Source organism: Protopterus annectens, chromosome 16.part0, assembly GCF_019279795.1.
Source record: "Protopterus annectens isolate FY-2018-M chromosome 16.part0, PAN1.0, whole genome shotgun sequence".
In the NCBI taxonomy this organism is placed as follows: domain Eukaryota; kingdom Metazoa; phylum Chordata; order Ceratodontiformes; family Protopteridae; genus Protopterus; species Protopterus annectens.
This window is the reverse complement of record NC_056750.1, coordinates 860,997,946-861,017,502: the sequence shown is the minus strand read 5'-3', so window position 1 is coordinate 861,017,502 and position 19,557 is coordinate 860,997,946. Positions and strand designations below refer to the sequence as shown.

The following is a 19,557-nucleotide window of genomic DNA, read 5'->3' as shown; positions in this document are numbered from 1 at the left end:
GGTGTAAACCTTTTTACCCCATCTCTCTAATGACCTAGCTTCCCTGTTGGGAGGGCAAATGGTTTTTAGAGGTGGAAGCTGAAACACCTTTAGGTCCCTGAGAAATAGTTTCCAAGTCAGCAGTATGGGCCCTGAATAAATGGGAATGTGTTTCTGGGACCCTGTAATACCTGTCTGGCTTGGCTGGAGCAGGAGGAAGGGAGTCAGGGGTAACACTAGAGTCAGAATATAAATCATCCAAAACATCAAGCACAGGAGGAATAGCTAAGGGCCTGTGCTGGGGCTTTTTAAGGAAAATTCGAAGGCGCTTTCTGGAATCAGAATATTCCTGGCCTTGCCACTTGAAATGTTCCCTCATGGTATGCAGAACTTCCCCAAAAGAAATATCCTCAGGAGGGAGGCCGAGGATGGAATCCTCTGCATCCGAGTCCTCATAGGTCTGAAAGAGCTCTTCCTGGCCATCAGAGTGGACAGAGTCCTCAGAATCTTCATCTGAAGGAATAGGGTCAGAGGGTTCAACCCGGGGCCTTTTATCAGAAGGAGGCTGGGATCCTCTCTCAGGATGGGCCTGTGAACCTCTAATCATAGAAATTAAGTCAGCAGCCATAGTCATAATTTGTGTCTCTGGAGTAGGCTGAGGCAAGGCTTTAGCAGAAAGATGCTTGGTCTTGCTGGCTGCCTTAGCCCTAGTGTAGGCCTTAATAGACATGGCCATATGAGGCCTGGCAGCTCCACGTGCAGGAGTGACCTTATCTACAGCAATGGTCTCAGGTATTTCCTCGGTTTCGGTATCCGGAGGAAAATCAATAAATGGCGGAGTGATATCCAGAATCGGAGTTGTCGGTAATGCGGTGTCTTCAGTTCGGAGCGGTGGAATAACCGTCTCAGGAGGAACCGAAGCACTCGCGGTAGGTTTTGGCGTGGAGTCGGTGGTAAATGCGGGCCGAGGATGTCGGTCCCGGTCTTTTCGTTTCTTGGGAGTTTGCGATGTCGGAAGCTCCAACGGCATTGTATCTCCGAAAAAATATTAAGCGAACTCCGCCCGGCACCTGAGTGCGCGCTTGTTGAAGCGAGCACAGGCTACACAGGCCGAGACGTCGTGGTCTGGGCCAAGGCAAGGTAGACAGTAAGAGTGGAAATCCTTATGAGGTATTTGTTTACCACAGGAAAGACAATTGTTAACTTTTTCAGTAATTTCTGACATCGGCTGAGGCAAGAAAAAGTCCCCAACGGGGTACTTAGCTTTTTTGATGACTTCGGAATCGAAGAATACAGGAGCTGACCAACCAGCACTTGCGAACCGCTTCTGCTTCGGGCACCACGCGGCAAGAAAGACTGAAGAAAATGGCGTCGGCTGATGCTTATGTACTCCAGCCGCTCTGACGGAGAGAAATGCGACATCAGCCGACGTCGGACCCAGACTTTGGAATCCGGCCGACCGAGGTCTGCCTGAGGCAGGACAACCCATATGTTATGACTGCAGTTGCATTCTTGAAGGACATCGGCACTCGTGCAAACTGCTTCTGCTTCGGGCTGATGCAATGGCATGAGCTGCCTGTTTTTATACACCTGACGACTTGACATCAATCCTGAAGCGACAGCAACTGAAGCAGAAATACTAAGTCTCTGGTATTCGGGCCGAATGAGGGCTATCGGCAGGCAGATAACCCAAGTGTGATGACTGCAACAGTGAAACACGAAGAACATTTAAGGATCTCTGTCTAACTGAATTAGCAGGTTGTCCAAGTAGGGGAAAATTTGGATTCCCTACATCTTCCAGTAGGGACTGACCGGAGTGAGACATTTTGTGAAGACCCTGGGTGCAGTGAAAAGCCCAAAGAGCAAGGCAGTAAATTGAAAATGGGATGAGCCCATTAATATTCTTTGGTATTTCCTGAAAGTGGGCTTTATTGGGATGTGCAAATAAGCATTCTTTTATGTTCAGGGTTGCCAACAACCCTTGAGAAAAAAACTACAGCTGGGTACACTTACCATAAATGTAGATGTTAGAGTGTATTCACTGTTGCAGTCATTACATTTGGGTAATCTGCTGGCATGTTGCCCTCAGTTGGCCTGAATTCCAGTCTTGGGTCCAGTGTCGGTTGTCGTCTTCTCTTCCATGACATCAGGTCGTCAGGGGTATAAAAAATGCAGCAGACACCATTTTCTTTAATGTTTCTTGCCCCCAAAAATATATGTACACATACACACACACATATACATGCATAAAAAAGAAGTTATGTTCTTACCATAACGTTCCATGTGAATTGTTCATCTCGCCTTTGTTCTTACACATGGGTTCGGAGCCAATCCTCGGCTCAGAGTCAGCCGCTTCACAAGCTCTGCATCTGAAAGAAAGCTCGAGGCACAGTCTGTATTCCATGATGCTCCTCTACCATCCCTCAGGTCTAGTTTGCAAAAACCCAGAAAGGAACAGTACTCATCACAGCGTCTAACTCTCATACAATCACATCCACTAGAAACTGAATACTATAAGAACCACCCCCAGGTAGACAAATAGAGAATAGTCTGCTTACTCAGGACTAGGTAGAGAAGGCCATCTAGACAAACCAACCAGACACTAGTCATACCCGTTCTTCCAGAACGTGGTGGGGGATGGAGGGAGGGATTGTAAGAACAAAGGCGAGCTGAACAATTCACATGGAACTTTATGGTAAGAACATAACTTCTTTATGCGAAATTGTTCGATCTCGCAGTTTGTTCTTACACACGGGTAGCGTCCCTAGCTCCGTTACCCTGGGTGACTTATGGAAGAACGTTCCTGAGTACAGTGGAACCAAATGATGCTCTGCCCTTAGAGGACCTGTCTACTTTGTAGTGAGTGACAAAGGTGTGAGGTTTTGCCCACGTAGCTGCTGCACAAATAGTATCCAATGGGAGAAGAGTGGCATGAGCAGAAGACGTAGAAACTGCCTGGTAGAATGAGCCTTAGGCTTGAATGGAAGTGGTTGCTTTGAAGCAGAATACACAAAATTTATGCAGTCCGAGAGCTATTTGGATAATGTCCGCTTGGTTACTGCCATGCCTTTATTTTCTGCGAAAGAGACGAACAGTTGGTCCGATTTTCTATATTCCTTTGTCCTGTCCAGATAAAATCTCAATTGTCTATGCACATCCAACTTGTGTAGCATGTATTCCAATTTGTTTGAATGATTTTTGAAAAATGTGGGCAGTTCAATAGATTGATTTATGTTCAGAACTGAACATACCTTCGGAAGAAAGGACGGATTAGTACGCAAGGAAACTACAGGGTTCAGGGTGAAAAATTATGTATGGCGGTCTGACTGAGTGCCTGGAGCTCTGAAATTCTACGAGCCGAGGTAATGGCGATGAGAAACCAGGTTTTCCATGACACACATTTAATTGAACAGGTTGATAGCATAAGCTGAGACAACATCAAATTCAAATTTCATGGGGAGATCTGTTCACGAATGGGTGGTCAGAGGTGGAAGGTACCCTTCATGAAAGCCCTACAAAGCCTGAGAGACAGGATTGAAGAATCCCCTTCACCTACATGAAAGTTTGATATGGCCGCTAACTGTACCCTTATTGTAGAAGTAGAGGCCCCTTCGTGAAAAAGCGTTGATAAAAATTCTAGAACTTTGTGTATCGGGGCTGTAAAGGGATCTAATCCTTGTGTTGACGCCCAGCAAACAAAACGTTTCCACTTGCTCTTGTATAGTTTCCTGGTAGAAGGTTTGTGAGAAGAAAGCAGGATGTGCTGTACTGAAGGAGACAAAACCTTCGATCTGGCTAAGTAGGGAAGTGGAGCAGCCAAGCTGTCAATTTGACTGATCGTAGGGACGGATGAGGAACTCCCGACGAGCAAGTCAAAAGGTCTGGCTCCGGGTCCAGAATCCATGGTTCCTCCATCAGGTGGGCACGAAGGAAGGGAAACAAGATCTGTCGAGGCCAGAATGTGCTATGAGAATGATGGTCCTTTCCAGGTTCCTGGCTTTCCGCAGAAATTTGGGAATCAAGGGAACAGGAGGGAAAGCATACAGAGACCCGGGGGCCAATCGTGCACTAGTGCGTCCCTGGGGGCACCCCCCGGAGGGGGAAGAAGGGCAAAGTAGCTTCTGCATCTGGCATTCAAGGGGGATGCAAAAAGGTCGCAGCAAAGCTGGCCCCATCTGGGGAAAATCCTTTCCGCCACTAGGTTGTTCAGGGACCACTCGTGAGGTTCCGCCACTAGGTTGTTCAGGGACCACTCGTGAGGTAACAGGATGGCTCTGCTCAGCCTGTCCGCAATGACTGATGACCCCGGGATGTGCATTGCTTTTAGAAAGTGACCTGTGGACGCTGCCCATTGCCAAATTCCTAGGGCCTCTCTGCATAATGGATAAGATCTGGTTCCACCCTGCTTATTTATGTACCAGACCACTGACATTGTCCGTCTGAACTGCCACTGTTCCCAGAGGTAGAGAGTCGTGAAAGTGTTGCAACGCTAGGAACACTGCTCTCAGCTCCAGAACACTGATGTGCAGGTTGTACTCTATGTTGGACCACTCTCCTTGGACTGTTCTCCCCTGAAAAAGTCTCCCCCACCCCATCAGGAAAGCGTCCGTGGTTATTGTGGCTATAGGACTAGGTAAAACAAACGGACGACCCATCGTTAGGTCCTGGCTGTTTTGCTACCATAGAAGGTCCCGCTTGCAAGAATCCGCGATTGAAATGTAGTGGGACAGAGGAAGTTGTTGGAACAACCATTGCGCGAAGAGAAGCCACTGGAGGATTCTCACGTGCATCCTGCCGAGGGGAACTGCAATCAACATGGCTGACATCAAGCCCAGTACTTTTAGCACTTGTGCCGCTGAAACTTTCCTGCTCCGAATCAGAACAGCGACCTGGTCTCTGAGGGTTGATACTCTTGCTTGTGGGAGTTTGATTAGCATTGTAGTAGTGTCTAATTCCACCCCTATGAATGAAATATGCTGTGAGGGCGATAAGGCAGATTTTTCGAAATTGATTGAAATCCCTAAACGGGAACAAAGGCTGATGGTGTATTCTCTGGCTTGCAGTAGACTATGCTTGGTGGTGGCAGTGAGGAGCCAGTCATCCAGATATGGAAACACCTGGAATCCTATCCGCCTCAGGTGAGACACCACTACTGCCATGCATTTGGTGAACACCCTGGGGGCTGAGGTGAGACCAAAGGGCAGTGCTCGAAATTGGAAATGACTGGCTCCCAGCCGGAAGCGCAGATGATCCCGGGAAGCTCTGTCCATTTTGATGTGGTAGGAAGCATCCCTGAGATCTATAGAGCACATCCAATCGTCCTTCTGTAGGAATGGAAGGATAGACTGTAGCGTGACCATCCGGAATTTTTCCTTCCTTACGAAGGTATTGAGTTTGCTGCGGTCCAAAATTGGCCTCCAGTCCCCCTGTTTTCTTTGGAACTAAAAAGAACCTTGATTAAGTTCCGGATCCTATCTGGTCCGCCGGGACTGGCTGGATGACTTTTTTCGAGCAGCCTTTTTATTTCTACGGCTGCTTGATCTCGCAGACTGGTGGGAACATCTGGAAATCTTCTTTGATGGAGGGGCATTGTGATAAAGGGAATATTGTATCCTCTGGTTACTATGCTTTTTACCCAGTAATCCGTAGTAAGACTTAGCCAGGCATCTGGGTATAAAGCTAAGCAACCCCCGACTGCCTCCAGAGTATGACAGTCGGGGCCTCCCTTCACGAGTGCTGGAAGGGCTTCCGAAGGACGCTATCCCTGTCGCCCTGGTTCTGCGGACCCCCTCTGCCGCCTGGGCGGCGTCTTCCATTTCTGCCTCCTCCTCTGCCTCTGGAGGGTGCGTCGCTCTGTGTGGGCTGGTAAGATCCCAGTGTCTTACGGAACCACATTTTTCTGCCTCTTTGCCCTTTGGGGTATGGCCTGGTCGGGGCAGAAAATCGGACCCCTACGGCAGACAGGGTATTACCTTCTTGCTCACACAGAGTGAGAGTCTCCTTTACTTTGGGGCCAAACAGGGTGGCACCATCAAATGGGGCATTGGTAAAGGAAGACTAAGGCTTCCGCAAAGGAGCAAAGGCGCATCCAGGATTGCCTCCGTAGAGCAATCGCTGAAGCTGCAGCCCTACTTGATCCTTCGGCTGCATATCTAATGAGCCTCATGAACGAGTTTACTATCGACGTGAGGGTGTTAAGTTGTGCTGTTACCTTTTCGGAGACAGCAGCATCTGTGTTACCCTGGAGAGCATCTCCCAGCTTTTTAATGAGATCTCTCTGAAGTAGTGTAAAATGTGTGAGGTAGTTCAGTGAACGCATAGAAAAAGTTGAACTAAAAACGCGCTTCCCATATCTGTCCATAGTCCTGGAAACCTTATTACGAGGATGAACAGAGGAAGATGACTCATTTCCTTCTTCGTGGCTGCCGTTACCACCATAGCATCCACTGGGACTCCTTTTGTAAGGTAAGCCTGGTCTCGGGGAGCAGTAATGTATTTGTTCGGTTTCCTAGGGACTGGTTCCACTGTATCTGGGGTCTCCCACGCCCTTAGAGCTATTAGCTCCATTAGTTCATCGAAGGGCGGGGGTCACTCAGGAGGTAGAAGGTTGAGCCCCAAACGCCTTCAGCAACTCCGATTCATCCTCAGTGGGGGCAATGGTCTGCCAAACACCCCTCTGTTTCAAAATCTCCAGAATGTCAGCAAGAGAGACATCCTCTGAGGGGGACCGTGGGGACCCCTCTGTCTCCTCCAAATCGGTGTCTGATGTGAGCGATTCTTGTGGAGAATCAATGTGCCTCCTCTTGCACAATCTTTTCCTCTGGACTTCATCAGAGGGGGCATCTAGTGAAGCCTCAGAGGAACAGGGGACACCCTCTGGGGTTGGCTGAGGCATTGGGTCTCTACACTTGGTTGGGATCGCTGGTACAGAAACAGAATGCGGCCCTCTAGGGGAAGGAGAAGATGACTCCGATGAAGTCAATGTCTTCAGACAAGACCTTCCTCATAACGAAGGCACCGGAGCCCCGAGCCGAGGACTCCACCGGATCCGAAGAACATGGTAGTTTCCCCGAAACCAGGACCAAGGGCTCAGACCCCAAGGAAGGAGCTTAACTAATCTGAGCAGAGGCCACGAGAGGAAGAGTCGGAACCGAAAGCTCGGTTCGACTCTGTCCCGGAACCAAGGAGAGATAGTCGGCTCCGTGATTCCTCGATGGGCTCAGAGGGAGTAGAGGTCAGTGGTACTGATCACACAAAAGTAGGCTTCGGCACCGAGGGTTCAACGATCATCTGTTCCTCTTCTACCGGCTCCAAAGAATCGAGGGGTCTCGGAGAAGGATCTGTTGGAGATACAGGGAGGGCTTCCAGTTTCGAGACCAACTGGGATGAAACCGCAATTAACGTGGACAGAGCCGTATTCTCCATGAGCTTCTGTACCACACGATCCATGTCAGTATCCGATAAGGATCTGGAAGAACGTATCGAAGGGGCCAAAGATGTCACCGACCGAAGGATCGAGGGTGGAGGCACCTCCGACACCTGCTCCAGGACCAGAGGCTCGGTAATAGATAATCGCTCAGTGCTCGGCCCTGAGGTCTGTGGAGCCGGCGACCGAACCTTAGAAGACATGCTCGGAGCCGATGACTTGGGCTCAGACACCTAAGTCTTCGACCCCTTCGAAGACTTAGATGTCTGATCAGCCTTTTCCAATGCTTCTTGAAAATCAGGCTTCAATAAGCCCCTATCAGCTTCCTGCGCCTTTCCATCATGACCCTTCCACTGAAGGAGTGACAAATAGAGCAGTCCTCCTGCAGGAGGAAAGGGCCAAGACAGTAGACGCAGGAAGCAGGATTGTCAGTGATGGACATCATCTGACCACATTGACACCTTTTAAATCCAGATTTAACTTTTTCAGACATAGCTGAAAAGAACCACTTTACTATAGCAAGAAGAGGTTATAATAATTATATAACTTTAGGTTAGTAAAGATTATGAATAGCTAACAAAACAATCCTAATTAACTATGAGGTTATGAATATATAACATAATATAGTATATATAGGAATAATGAGTAAATATCAACACACAACTATATAACTAGCTAAATACTAAGAAAAGAATTTACTAAGTTCTAATACTACTAACAGAGCCCTGAGAAAAATATAGGCCTAAGCCGAAAACTATTATATATAAATTCTCTAAGGTTAACAAAACCTGGCTAAATAAGCACACACACTAATCTATATATATAAATCTAGTAAAAGTTTTAAACAGTTCTAATATTAGGAATAATTAGAAAAAAATAGAAAATTAACTGGCCCGAGCTCTCTTGATGCGATCAGCTGCAGTGGCAAACTAGATCTGAGGGAAGGTAGAGGAGGATCATGGGATACAGACTGTGCCTCGAGCTTTCTTTCAGATGCAGAGCTTGTGAAGCGGCCGACTCGGAGCAGAGGATCGGCTCCGAACCAGTGTGCAAGAACAAACGGCGAGATCGAACAATTTCACATTATAAACTTTACCTTCATCTACAAGCAAATAAACCACATAGGTTGTAGAAGCTAGAGAAGGAAAAACTGTTGCGTGACAGGGGGATGGGCGGGAGGGTAACCTGGACTGCAACAGTGAATACACTCGAACATCTACATTTATGGTAAGTGTACACAACTGTACTATGTTCTTCGTGTTTCACTGTTGCAGTCATTACATTTGGGTAGAATCCCAAAGCTATGGTTGGGGAGGCTGGAGATAAACAGCATTAGGTGCGGCTATAAGGCCTTGCGGCACTGCAGTGGCAAAGCCTGCCCTGGACTTGGAATAGAAAGGGAAATGGTAATGCTTTGTAAAGGTGTGAGCAGAACTCCAAGTAGCAGCCTCTAGAAGGTCTTTGGTTGGTACCGAAGTAGCTGCAGCTCTGGTGGAATGAGACCTAATGCGCCTGGGCACAGGTTTACCATGGTGAAAGTAGCAGAAACGGATGCAGTAGTATATCCACTTTGAAATGGTCTGCTTTGAGATAGCGTTTCCATTTGATCCTGCAGCATATGACACTAATAATTGCTCAGTTTTTCTTAGAGCTTTTGTCCTGCTCAAGTAGAATCTTAGCTGTGTACGTCCAAGGAATGCAGAATTCTTTCCCCTTTGTTCTGTGGATTTGGATAAAAAGTTGGCAGATGAATTCATTGGTTACGAGCCACACTGGAAACCACCTTAGGCATAAAAGTAGGATTTGTCCTCAGAGACACCCTGTCTGGGTAAAATATGGTAAAAGGCTCTACAGCCATGAGGGCCTGTAGCTCTGAAACTCTTCTTGCTGAAGTAATTGCTAGTAGCAGAGCTGTCTTCCATAAGAACAACTTTGTATCAGCGGTTGTGGCTGGTAAAAAATGGAGGCAGGGTACGCTTTTCCAACACATAATTGAGGTCCCATGCAGGTAATGGTGATCTTCTAGGAGGTCTTAAGTTTTTGGCTCCTCTAAGGTACTGCTCTAGTAAAGGATGAGTAAAGACTGGTAGCTCTGTGTTGTAATGAGCCAAAATGGCAGAGGCATGGATTTTGATTGATGAGAAAGTTAGGCCTTTGTCAAGCATCTCAGTTAAGTATTGTAATAACTGAGGAATATGTGGTTCTGCTGTATCAGTTCTTTGTGCTCTATTCCAAGCACAGACTTTTCCATTTGTCAGCATAAGATTTTCTAGTACTAGGCCTTCTGGCCACCAAAATGACATCCATCACAGCTTTACCGAGAGGTGTCTTTCATAAAACATAAGCCATGCTGCCAGGTTCAGAGTCTGTAGCTGATTGTGCAGGTTCTGATTGTTTTGCTGGGACAGTAGTTGTGGTCTTTGAGGCAAGGTCCAAGCTGGGTATTGAGGCAAGTTCCTTAGGATTGGATACCAATATTGGCAGGGCCAGTCCGGGGCAATTAATATAACCTTCGGCTTTTCTTGTCGGACTTTTAGGAGGACCTTGGGTAGAAGAGGCAGAGGAGGAAAGGCATAAACTGACAGGTTTTTCCAACTGAAGTATAAGGCATCCACTTTCCATGCGTGTCGGTGATAAGTCCTTGTGCAGAATCTTTTCAATTGATAATTTTGAGGAGAGGCAAATAGATCTATGTCTGGGTTCCCCCATTTCTCTGTTATGCTGAATACTTGTGGATTTAGTTTCCACTCATGGGGATCCATAAGGTTTCTGCTCAAGTCATCTGCCAGAGTGTTCTGTTTTCCTGGCAGGAATTGAGCTTGAAGATTTATTTGGTAGGTTAAAGCTGTGTCCCACAGTGCCATGGCTAATCTGCAAAGGGTGTAAGCATGTGTGCCCCTTTGCTTGTTTATATACCACATGACTGTGGTGTTGTCCATCTTTATCAGTAGTTGCCCTGGATGAATTAAGTCCTTGAAGGCTGTTAGGGCATTTTGAACAGCGAGCATCTCTTTCTGGTTGATATGTAGATGGATTTGATTTGGTGCCCATATGCCCTGAATGCATCTTCCTGCCATGTGGTCCCCCCCAGGCATAATCTGATATGTCTGTTAAGGTTTGGCTGGCAGGGAGTAGAGTGAAGGGCCGTCCCATGTTTTGCTGAAAGGCCTTTGCCCACCATAGAAACTCTTGTTGCAGGCAGGGGATGAGAGGAATCATTGTTTCCAGACTGTGTGAATGTCGACTCCATAAACTTTTTAGGTACCACTGAAGTTTCCTCATATGCAGTCTTGCATATGGAATTAGTAGGATGCAGGATGCCATAAAGCCCAGAGCCTGCAGAAATTGTCTTGCAGAAGACTGGATTTTTGTTGCCATCAGTTTGACGTAAGTAGTCAGTTGCCTTTGTCTGGCGTGAGGTAAGCCATCTGGGCAGTTGTATGTAAGCTTGCACCCACGAATGTTATCTTTTGAGAGGGTACCAGTTGTGATTTATTTTAGTTTACTGTGTACCCTAGGCATGCTAAAAGCCTTTTCACAAACGCTAGGTGTCTTAGAAGAGTATCCTTCTCAGCTTGAATTAGACAGTCGTTCAAGTAAGGATATATTTGAACACTTCTTTGTCTGCAAAATGCAATTACTGGTGCCAGACACTTTATAAAGACCCTGGGTGCAGTAGATAAGCCAAAGGGCAGTGCAGAGAATTGGTAATGCATTACGCCAGCCTTGAATCTGAGGTATCTTCTACACGACTCTTATTGGAACATGCAGGTATGCCTCAAGTCTAAAGTCACCAGCAAGCATTCTTGCCCAGCATGGGCAGAAGCTGTTGCGAAGTGAGCATTTTGAATTTTGGAATGTCCAGGTATGTGTTCAAAATCGATAAATCCAGTATTGGCCACCAGGCCTTGTCCTTTCTGGGTACCAAGAACAGTAGAGTAAAAACCTTGTCCTTTTTCCTGTTCTGGTACTGTCTGAATGGACCCCATATCCATGAGGGACGTAACCTGTTTCTGTGCCTCTGCCCATTGTTTTTTTGGCAGGTCTGGCCAACCATTTGACATTGGCAGAGTGTTTAAATGGAATCTGTATCCGTGGGATACGAAGTTCAGTACCCACTTGTCCTGGGTTAACGACTGCCAGTTTTGAGTAAAAAGTGCTAATTTTCCCCCTATGGGTGCTGCCAAAAGATAAGTGCTTGGTGTAGGCAGAGGGAAGTCATTGGGATTGCTTTCTGTAGGTTTGCGCTTTATCTCCTCCAGATTTGGAGGTGGATGCACCCCACTGCTTTGACCTGTATGAGTCTTGAGCCTGGTACCTGGAACCCTTGGGGCATCTGGATTTGCCCCTTTGAGCTCTGACACAGGAAAGGACCAATTTTTTTGTAGGCCAGTGTCTACTGAATCTTGGTGGCTGCACTTGTAAGTCTAACAGTTTGCATAGACTTAAGCTTTGTCTTCCATTTTCTTTAAAACCTCTTCTGCCTTAATACCAAACAGAGAATCATGCTGTAAAGGGGCATCTAGCAATTTAGCTTTAACATGATCAGGCAAATTTTGTTCCTTTAACCAGGCATGCCTCCTAATCACAGATCCAGTAACTGCTGCCCTGCAGGAGGCCTCTAAAGAATCAAAACCAGATTGCAAAGTATGCTTTCCATCTTGTTCAGCTGAATGCAGTAATTCCTGCACATTCTGAAATCAACATTTTGTTTCAGCAATCCTACAACACGTTGTTGGTACTTAAGCATATGAAATTGACAGTTTAAGGCACTGATTGCCAAGGTTGCAGATATATAAACCTTTTTTCCCCATCCGTCCAGTGCCCTTGAATCTCTGTCAGAGGGGAATAGGTTTTTTTGCTGTCGAGCCCTTCACTCCCTTTGGACCCTGTGAAATTGTTTCAGGATCAGGAGCAGGATTTCTAAATAAAAATTTAGAAGAGTCAGGGACCCTGTAATACCCGCCAGGTTTACTGGGAGCCCGAGGTAGTGTCAGGCTCGACTCCGAGAAAACATCATTCACAATGTCTAACACAGGGGGAATGGCTAAAGGCTTGTGCTGAGGGATAAGAGGAAATCCCTGAGCCTCTTTTTTGATTGAGAAGTCTTGACTCTCCTAGTGGAAATGTTCCCTCAAAGTATGTAGGGTTTCTCCAAATGAATAACCCTCAGGAGGAGATGCAGATGGAATAGACTCCTCAGCATCAGAATCCTCATAGGGAGGTAAAGATAATTCCTGATCAGAAGAAATAGAAACCTGATCTGAAGATTCATAGTCAGTGTCTTGCCTAAGCCTCTTATCTGGAGGGAGATGGGTACCCCTGATCAAGGTAATAAGGTCTTCAGCCATTTTCATCATCTGTTTTTTAGGCATAGAGGCCTGTGCACGTGGCCGAGGCATCTGTTTTAGATGGTATCTTTGCCTTTTGGTTTTGCAGCTTTCGGTTTGATATAAAAATGTTGAGGTCTGAATACACCCTCAGAAGCCGGTGCTTGCTCAGCAGCTCCGGACCCAGTGGGAGATACATCTGTCGGTCCAACACCTTGAGTATCTTGCAGCATGCCAGACTCCACATGGGTGTTGGTACAGGCCTGCGACTTGAAGGTAGTGGGTATCAGGGGCTGCGAAGGCACCTCACTGAGTACCGGTGACTGACTTAGGAGAAGCTTCGTAGTCTGTTTTGGATCTTGACTTCCTTTCTCTGTCCTTTTCTTTGCGTTTTTTTTATGTACTCCGGTAGTCAGATTGCTATCCGGCGACATCTCTGGGTAGTTAAATCAGTTTCCAAAATACTTAGATGCAAAAATATACAGACGCTTAATAGTGCGTTGGTTAAATCTAGCACAACACCGACACCTTGGCACGTTGTGATCAGGGCTTAGGCAAGGAATACAGTATAAATGGAAATCCTTATGAGGTATTTGCTTCCCACAAGTAATGCATTTATTAACTTTTTCTTACATTGGTAAAAAGCAAGAAAAAAGTTTCCCCAACGGGGTACTTAGCTTTATTGAAGACTTCGGTTCTGTAACTCAAAAACGAATATTTTAGTAGTCGGCCGACCGGCACTTGCGAAATGCTTCTGCTTCGGGCACCACGCGGCAAGAAAGACTGAAGAAAATGGCGTCGGTTGCATGTTTTATACCCCTGACGACCTGATGTCATGGAAGAGAAGACAGCAACAGACGCAGGACACAAGACTTTGGAATTCAGGCCGACTGAGGGCAACCTGCCAGCAGATTACCTAAATGTAATGACTGCAACAGTGAAACACTAAGAACATGCAGGGGGAAAGGTTGGGAATAGTAAGCATTCTGAAGGTGGGGACCTTTAGGAAAGGGATGAGAAGCAATAGGTCCAGAATAAGCCTCCATGGTCCTTCCTTCCTTGGTACCAGAAAAATTCTTGAGTAAAACCCTCTTCCTTTTCCCTCCAAAGCCACTGGTTCTATGGTGCATTGGGTCAGCAGTGCTTGCAATACAGGCTGCAGATGGTGGAGCTGACCGGTGGGTGGCTGAGCAATGCCTTCTCATACAGGAGGGGAGATCCAGGACATGAAGTAGCCATTCTGAATGATGGAAAAGACCCATTTGTCTGAGGTTATGTGGGACCACACAGGCAGACAGAAGCAGGCAGACAGGGGTAGAAAAGGCTGGGCGGGTAGGTGGGGGGGGGGGTGACTGGCAGGTAGTTCTGACACTACCTGCCCTGTCTTGAAAGGGAAGCCTCTGTCTGGAGCCTGGAGAAGCTCTAGCCGGAGTGGGCTGCTTTCTTGGCGGTCTCCTGGCCCTAGTGGGAGCCAAGGGATGAGACTTTTTTCTTATAAATTGAGTCTTGGCAGGGTAGTTCCTGCAGAACTTAGGAATGGGCAAGACTAGTAGGTGCTAAAGGTCTTGCATTTCCTTGCCTTTTTGTTGGAGACTTAGAGATCAGCAAACTTACAGCTAAGTAACGTGAAGTGATCTAAGGGGGCATCCGTCAGCTTAGCCCTGAAATCATCAGGGAGAGGGGCTGAAGGCATAACGAAGCATATCTCCTTAAGGCAGAAGCTGATGTAGCTGACCTAGCTGAGGTTTCAGCTGCATCATAACTACACCTTATGGAGTGCCTGTTCACCTGAGAGGTGAGAGCTAGGAGGGATGACAGGGAGGCTTTGGCTGGACAGTGAGATGTCAGCCAAGTCCTTGGAGGCTTTTTCCAGCAGGGCTAAAGAGTATTTGGCCATGTGAGTTTGGTAGATGGTGGCCCTGAAGGTCAGGTTGGCAGAAGTATAAATCTTTTTGACCAGGTGCTCCACTGTCTTGCTGTCCTTGTCAGCTGGGAGAATAGTAGTGGGTAACAGCCTGGAAGCCCCATCAGTGGAGATGGATAGTGGCAGGGTCAGCTGGAGGGCACGTTATCAGAAACATCTGTTTCTGGAACCTTGTACAGCCTATCAACCCTGCGTGGAGCTGGAGGCTGGTAGGGTTGAGGGATGCTGCAGAAAAGGCATCCAAAAAGGCCAGCAGAATAAGAAGCACAGCTGAAGGGCTGACTGTTGTCAATCTGTATGAGGTCATAGAACCTCTTCTGTTTTTCAGTCATGACAGTGGAATCCCACTTGAAGTGGTCTTTCATTTTATTAAGTCTCTGCAAAGGTTAAATCCTCTGCTGGGGGTCGGGGTCAATGGACTCTTCAGGGGAGACATAGCCCAGTGGAAAGAAGATTTGAGTAGTGTACGAGAGAGTCCTCTGACGAGGAGTCAGAGTTCCCCTTCATCTCTCCTGGTTGTGTCTGAGGCCTAGGGCTAAGGAGTGGAGGAACAGTGGTTGGACGTAGGGCCATAAAGTCCTTGAAAAGACTCTGGCTGAAGGCTTGCCAATCTGGTGTGTTTTCAGCTGGAGGAGAAAGATGCTTAGTCTTGTTTTCCTTAGAGGCATGCTGGCGTCTGGGTAGGAGAAGGCCTGGAGTCAGAGGGTTGGATGGGATTGGCCTGATCTGACTAGACACGGAGAAATCTGTTTTCCCTCGGCATCTAGAATATATGCCATTTGTGCCTCTAAGGACGTGCCGTCCACTCAAGATTGTGTGGCTTCCTGAAAGGTACCCGCTTTTTGTACAGCAGAAGCAAATTACTCTGCCAGGCCGATGTCTGCCACAGACTGAGGTACTGTCACTAGAGGAGCACTGAAAAAATAGGCCACATGAACTTGGGCCTCTTTCTCTGCGATTCTACTGGGGCGTCGGAAGCACCTTCCATTCCCAATGCAAGCTACTTTAACTGCTGGCTCGCAAGATAGAGGTTTAACGTCTGCAAGAAGGATCTTAGGGCTGAACGCTTTGCAGATAGGACAGTACTTGTGGTCGTGCTCTTTTCCCACACAAAAAAGGCACTGATCGTGAGTGGCCTTGTGGGAATCTGCCAGCCACACCTTGCCCCTTCCAGATGACATGAACAAACTAAATTAAAGGATCCCCAATGAGGCACTTGTCTGATTTTTTCAAAGCTGATGGCTACGAGTCGCATGAACACCTGGCGTGCAACTGGCGGCTGAAAAGTTCTGAGGGCTGGTGCATGCGGATGTCACTTTTATGGCCAACATTCCTGCTGCCATATCAGATGTTCAATGCACTCTGAGGGATTGAAAAACTTTGTAATACTGGTCAGACATGCATGAAAAGATGAAGGGTAAACCCACTTGTAGAATACTGCAACTCTGGAATAGGACATCAGCAATGTCTCTTCATATAGCCCCGTAAGTGCGCCTCTGGTCATTAACACCCACATGGACTAAGACAATCAGTGGTACCTGTGGTATACAGACAAGTCATGTGTGAACTTAGCAAATCCTGTTTCCAGATAAGCAATTAATCGTTAGCTTTTCTTTGTTCAGTCTAGTGAGCGAAGAAATCTGTCATACAATGGAGTTCTCTATAACAAGAGTCCTGGGTAATGTGTTTGCTTGCCTTATGAGTTTTGCTCTTGGGGCCCCACTGAGTGGAGGAGTACATGTGGTGTTTAGTGTTGCTTTTGGTGAGTGCTTTAGAGACTGCTAAATATAAACAGTTTATAGGCTTAGAAGATCTTTGACATTTGGGAAGACTATTTTTTAATGCCACAGCAAAGGTTGGTCTGTGTGTGTGGTGGATGCACTGTCTTTTGACAACCTTGTTTTTAAGTGAGATTTTTGCCCCAAGTGAAATTGTGTACATGCATCTCATTTTTTTTTTTTTTTTTTTTTTAAGGATTAAATAGTTGTTCATGAACATGACACAATTGTTGTAGTATCCAAGGATGCCCATACCTACCATGTTGGCTACAAAGACATTTGGAAAATGCATATCCATGTTGTCTGGATGCGTCTTCCGGGAGGAATACTGCAGGTCATGCACTGTCTCCTTGGGTGGCCTCTGGGGTTTGGCACTAGACTAGGTTAGATTGTACTAAACCTAGACAGTAGTGCTGTTTAATGTACAAACTAGCTGCTCTAAGCTCGTTTCCACACAACGGCTTTGTTTTAGCCACACCAACTTATGGGTTTCAGTTTAAGGGAACTATATAGAGAAACTGTACTCTCTGCATTTGTGTCACTACAGGGAATCATTAACCTCTTCATGTAACACCACCAAGACAGACTGCTTGGAAGTACAACGTTGCAACAAAAACTACCTTGACAAGGCAACTTCAAGTATCAGGAACCTTTAAAATGATTTAAAAGCAAAAATAAAGCAGTAGCAATCTAAACAGCTACCTGAAATGACAATACAATAACATTGGTCAAGGATGGAGCAGGACTAACTCAAGATGCCTTCAGAATGTGGCTACTGTGACACAGAGATAGGAGTTCTGTAAAATGAGCAGGAGTCAAATCGTAGTAGGGGAGGGGTTACTCAAGTGCAGCACTGGTTTGCTGGGTGGGCACTTAGTACTACAGATATATGGAAAACAATAGGAGAGAATGTGCTTAGAAGTTACATAACAGACCATAATGAAAGAGGGGAGAAACTTAGAAGTCAGATTACCATAAGGGGGCAGTAGTTGGAGACGGAGCCTTTTAAAACCACAAGAAAAGGGTGTAACAGGGCTGTGGAAAAAATCTAAACAGGAACACAAGTCCTATGTTTAGGATTTCAGAAAAGTTTAGCTTAATGCCTTACTGAGGGGGGTGGGACAGACTTGAACAGGAAAAAACAGTAGCAAGGTAAACAGAAAAGCACTATAATGCAACTTTATGTAGATACAAGAAGTACTGAAGCACTGAAGCACAAATCGTGGAGCATAATTCACAATACTGCCATTACTGCAATCCTAGCACAGTCTAAGGTCCAAGACCATGCAGAAATTTACCAATAACTGTAATAAATGACTAAACTAGGTTTAAACCTGGCAGCAGATCACAGTCCTGCCGCAACTGCGAAAGAAGCTACAAGACTGTCGAAAATGGGATCAAAATACAAAAAAAAGCTATTGTTTACATGTAATTCCACTGATGAAAACATAATATACAAACACCTAAAATCTTGCAGTAATACACAATCTTCCTACAACTGCAAATTTAGCTACAAGACTACGGTCTCAGAAAAACTAAAAAAGACAAATGGACAAGAAGCAGAGAAGTGCAAAAAACGTACCACTACACAGGTCACTATAAGTGCAACTTAAAATATTTCAGCAGAATTTAAATAAAAAGCTTTTTCTTCCCTTTTGATGAAAAACTCTCAATCCCCTCAGTCTTGAGCAGATCTACAGTAATATTCACCGTCTTGTAATTATATGTTAAAAGATGTTGGCATCTGAGGATCGAAGAGGCAGAATCAGATTGCCCCCAGGTTACCATAACATCCATAGTGACAAATGCCAAGGGAGTGTAACACTGCCCCTGAAGCTTCCACCCCAAAATTCGACAACGGACATTTGGGGAGAAGAGAGACAAAGGCTATTCCAGCTACTCCTCTTCAGCCCAAGAGGACTTCCAAGAGAGTCGACCTGGAAGGGAAGCATGAAGAGGACCGTCTAATTTCAGGTTCAGCTAGGATTTGAGGGCAGAGTACAACTCCTCAATTACCTGCAGGCATAGGTTTGCTTTCACACACACAGAGGAGATCATAATGTTGGAATGCAAACTAGCAAAAGATGAGATGAAGCAATGTAGAAGCCCTGTGCCACAGCAGTAGTGAACATCAGACTGAATTCATTAACGATGCAATCCTGCATGCTTGTTACACACCCAGAAAAATCAGAACACTGCCAAACATTCAAGATTTGAAACGTAAGTCCCATAACAGATGACCACGTAGGCCCTCTCCTTGACAGATTTTTTTTGGGGGGGGGGGGGGGGCTTCCCCAGGTTGAAAGTCCATGACCAAGTACCCTCTATTCATGACGGGGTGACTAATATCAGATTCAGGCTGGTTGGCCAAGAGTTTTGAGACAATAATCCAAAGACAGGGTGAAGTGAGCCTACGGTGGAAAAAGGTGCACCTTCACCATTACAAGGTTCTCAACTGATGACCCCCCCTCAGGCTAAAGTTAGCATTACTATAGAGAAGGGCTCGGGTTTTGTCTTAACAGCACCTAACTTACCACAAGGAACTTCATGACTGGGCAGAAAATATTTCATCCTTCTGGCAATGCACATACATATGTATTTTGCAGCTAGCATTTGACTGCTGCTATAACTGCAAAGCAGGCCAATACCTTTTTGTCATCAGAGACTGTTACAATGTCTTACTCATAACACTGCCAGCCCCAGCAGTCTAAGCATGTAATCTAGTGGTGATCGTGGCAACCCAGACGCACACTGCGTGGCAATCATGGAAACCCAGACGTGCACTGTGGCGATCACATTGATCGTGGCAACCCAGATGCACACTGCATGGCGATCGTGGAAACCCAGACGTGCACTGTGGGGCGATCACAGTGATCGTGGAAACCCAGATGCGCAATGTGTGGCGATCACAGCAGTCTGGACATTGCGTGATGATTCAACACGTGAAAGTACCACCTTACTAACAGCCACCCAATAATGCAAACTGCAAAAAAATAAATAAAACTGAGTGCTTCAAATACGAGGACACTCACGTAGCCCAAGTGTTATGCTACATGGTATGCACTGCTCAGAAGCACAGATGTCTCCACATTATTCTTACTGAATCCTGATCAGCGATAT

The 19,557-nt window shown here is 46.3% G+C and overlaps 1 protein-coding gene across 1 annotated transcript in view; it reads right to left on the bottom strand.

The window, feature by feature from the left end:
* Window positions 1-19,557, bottom strand: part of SUPT16H (SPT16 homolog, facilitates chromatin remodeling subunit) — a 3,088,153-nt gene that overhangs the window by 1,893,899 nt on the left and 1,174,697 nt on the right. The window lies entirely within an intron of this gene.